We start from the raw sequence: 4,492 nt of genomic DNA on the forward strand, positions 1-4,492 counted from the left end.
AATAAAAATAAAATTAAATAGATTTGATATCAAATAAAACAATCAGCTCTGAGGAAGCCAAGAGCACTTTATCTGCTTAGTGTTTTAGTGTTAGTGTAGTGTTGTAGTGCAGAATGTGTAGTGTTTGTGTTCTGTCAAGAGGCAAAATTCAAATCTAGATAAAAAAAAGTAAATAAACAATAAAGATAAGTTAATATGAGAAATTTTTGGGGAAATCTGGAGTACCGATTTCCTAACAAACAAGAAGAAAAACTTTTAGGAAGTCTGGAGTACCGATTTCCTAATAAACGAGAAGGAAATTTTTGTGTTTTTACTATCATAACTATCACTTTTATATATTATATTAATCATTTTTTATTTTTAGTATCTTTTCAGCTCTGTCTCTTTTCAGGTTTTATGTCTGTGATCATCTGTGTATGTACTTTTGTAAAAATAATAATAATAATAATTGTAATAAATATAAATAGTAATTTTAAAAAAAAGAAGAAAATAAGGCATGGTTTATATAATTAGGTACCATGCCATAAAACAGAGCCTCACCTCAAATCTGTCAAGGACGAAAGCCGAATAGCAGAGAGAGAAAAACTGAAATAAAAGAGTATATGAGAGAGAAAAAAAAAGGCAGAGGCAAGTTGCGACTGCCCTATAATAAGACCGTAAGAAATCGGCCAAGGCAGGGGGAAGTGGAGGCTTATAAAAAAAATTACAACGGTTATTGAAACTGCTATAACTGAAAAGGGAAAGCCAGAATTTGATGCAGAAGGAATTATATTTCAACAGGATGGCTGTCCTGCACATTATGATTGCACTGTGCGTCATTGTCTGGTTCACAGATTCCCCAACAGATGGATTGGTAGGGGAGGAGCAATTAGGTGGCCAGCTCGATCCCCAGATTTACTCTAAATTACTTTTTCTTATGGGAACACCTGAAAACTGTAATTTACAGAACGTAACCAATTTCATTACCGGAATTAAGAAACCGAATTACTACAACTTGTCGGGAGATACCACCACTTACGTTACAGCACACATGTCAGGAACTTGAATTTCGTACATTTATTATGGTCGGGAAGTGAATGGTGCGCAATTTAAGCATTTATTAAGATAAAGTTCAATCCAGTATTACACCATGTAATTGTATTCGGAATTTGGTGTACGGAGATGTGTACGGAGATGTATAGAATGACTTCTGCATCTACACATGCTCAAACGACACAAACACAGCGTACAGGATTTTACCTACCTGATTGAGATATTTCGAACGATACAGCAGTTCACATACCTTTCTATTTAAAATAATTTATTTGATCACCATTTAGGATAGTAAGGCACGCCCTGGGGCCTTTTTTCACAAGAAGTATTGTACTTTTAAGATGAGAAATGTGTTTGTCTCCTTTGAAATCTGATTTCCGGGTTTAATTCCCGGCGGGAGCTCATGTGGTTCAGATTCCATTTTAATCAGTAGACCCACGTCTCATATAGCCTTGCTGCTGAACGGGACTTAAACTCAAAATCAACGCAACGCAAACAACTGATTTCCTGTTTTAGATTTCTATGAGTTGCTACAGACATCTAAATCGAAACTATATTGACATTTTGTCCAATCGCCATTTTGCTCAGGGTTCGTATAGGGAGTCGGGACTGGCACCATCTTCTTTCTTTTAACAATACTTTTGCACGGATATACTGCTTGACTCCTCTTGCCATTTCAAAATTTTGAGTTGATCCATCTGAGACTCCACCCAGGAGAATCTGTAGCAAAACTTTTTACCTCGATATGTTGTACGTTTGAAATGATGATACACATGTCCGCTTTTGACATCTGACTCAATGTTTCAAGTTGCTAGGGGTAGCCACAGAATCTTCAATTCATATTGTTTTGACATTTTGACTGACCGCCATTTTGTAAAGGTTTCGTACAGGGACTGGGGACTGGTACCATCTTCTTTCTTTTAATAATACCTTTCCAGCGATATACTACATGGCCCCCTTGATATTTGATAATTTTGAGTTTGACCCCATCAGGTACCACCAGGAAACTCTGGGGCAACACTTTTTCACTCAAATCGTGTGCCCCTAAAAATAATGGGATACGTGTTCGCTGATTTTTCCATCTACCCAACCGTTTCCGGGCAAATTGCCCGGGATTAGACTTTATAGACGCCCTGTATATAATGATTGCATTCTCTTATTCTGTAATTACCCAGCTATTTTTTCTGTGCTCTTTGTTATCTTTTTAAGAACGTCGACAGGCTGGACATATACAAAATATTTAAATACCTTTACATGTTTTACAGTATGGTTGTGTGTGTGAGTAAAGAATACTGTGGGAATCCTCAGCATACTTAGGAGTGCTACGGATAGCATATAATATGATCAAAATCAACTTTCGTCGAGAAGATGCGACCCCTCGTATGTCCAGTTTTTACAATTTTGAGCATTTGGCATAAACCTGATGAGAAAGCAATAATCCATGTTCTACAAAACCTTCTTGCATCACAAGACATCGCATACTGAGAAACAATTGAATACAGCGTTTGCTTACATGTTGATTGTTCGCAACTTCAGATGATACCTCGTAGTCCAGTGAGTTCAATATATTATAGCCATGTGTGCTATGATGAGACCACCTATACAGGCCGGTAACCAGCTCAAAAATGTAGGGGACGCAATACAACCACATTATAGTTCATTTGCAAGACCTACCATGAAAATTTTAGGGGGGTAACAAAAATGTAGGTGGAGGTAACACATCTTCATAACTTTATGTTTGTGTCGAATAAATAGTTTAAGAGGTTTCTAAAATGAATCGCGACTGCCCTAGTACCACTTAGGTCCACATTCAGCCATCACTAGCACCTTTGGTGAGAGAATGATGACGTAAAAATGTTAAGATCAAATTTGTAGTTGTCAGGGTCTTTGAGATCAGTGGCACTACCAATTACCTGAGTAAACTTCAACCTCTATCGGAATGAAGGAGGCAAAAGGAAATATTTAAGTGCAACATCCCACGATTATGCTATTTCGGCTAAGGAAGAGAATGTCCGAAGAGTGGGGAGTAATGTAAATACAACGTATATAATGAATTAGTTTATTGTTGAATCGATAGTTTTGAGGGCCGGAAGTTCGGCTGCTCTGTTTGAATTGGCTTTTGCATCATAGTTACGACGGCCATACTGCAAGTGATGAAAAAATTTGTAAGTGAAAGCTAAGATGTCGTCTCAATCTACAGATCTTTCTTTCACTTTTGCACGTACTCTCCGTTGTTTTACACACATTTTCCCATCGTTATCCTTGCTTTTTCAAAATAAACACAGTTAATGCTTCGAGATTGAATATAATAAGTGACACTTATAGTTTGAAGCTTCGTCTCGTCTGCAAACTACCTGCATACTAGAACATAAATAACAACTGATACATAAGCAATATTTTGGAGCAGAATTTACAATCTAATTAATAGTGGCAGCATACGATATAATTTGTGGCGCATACAGCATGCGCTTTTCTAAAAAAAAAACTCGTCTGATATAGGTTTAAATTTACCACTTTATTAAACTTACAAGTTTAAGAGTTAGCAAGCTAAATCTGCGCAGTCTACTCATCGCGTTGTTCTGTTATGATCATGAGTCTCCTTCCCACTGTGCATGTCTCCTTACTCACACAAGTAATGGATAGGAGACTCACCAATTAAGTGAATTGATATGTATAGACGTTGGAGTGAGTTTGTAGCAAATTCGTAGAAGTGACAAATATCAAGTGAAAATACTTTTTTTTAAAAATAAATTCATATTCGTCCGAGTACGCCTCATTTCATCTCTTGAGTCATTTGAAATTGTCAGCATGCATTAGGTTTTTGCTATTCAGATTTAATCAAAGCGCCTGCAATGTCTCAACCATCCATACGTAATTTCTCTACTGGTTACCTGACACTGTAGTTTTGGCCTGGACTCAAAACGGTCCCTATAATTTTGAAGAGAACAATAACAACATGCTTTTGAAAACTTGAATGAGAACTGGACAATCTACACAAAATTTGGAATCTACCAGTGAAAACTTCACGTTATTATCACGTGGGTTTTGGAGATCTCATTGTCGAAAAGATTGCTGACAAACATATAAACCTAGCATTTTAATATATTGACTAGCTGAACCTGCGCTCTCTATACAGTACATCGTTTATATATGACCATGAATCTCCTTGTCATCCCTCACATCCGTACATGTCCCTTAGAAAAACACAAGTGAAAGACATCTTGATAAATAATAATAATAATAATAATAATAATAATAATAATAATAATAATAATAATAATAATAATAATAATAATTATTATTATTATTATTATTATTATTATTATTATTATTATTATTATTATTATTATTATTATTATTATTATTATTATAAAATCGGCAAGGGATACCATAAAGAGAGGATTTTTTGGAATATTTTTTCAAAATCTTCCACCGTTGCAAGAGTGAGCCTACTTTCTGT

Source organism: Thermobia domestica, chromosome 5, assembly GCF_964235325.1.
Source record: "Thermobia domestica chromosome 5, izTheDome1.hap1.1, whole genome shotgun sequence".
NCBI classification, from domain to species: Eukaryota; Metazoa; Arthropoda; class Insecta; order Zygentoma; family Lepismatidae; genus Thermobia; species Thermobia domestica.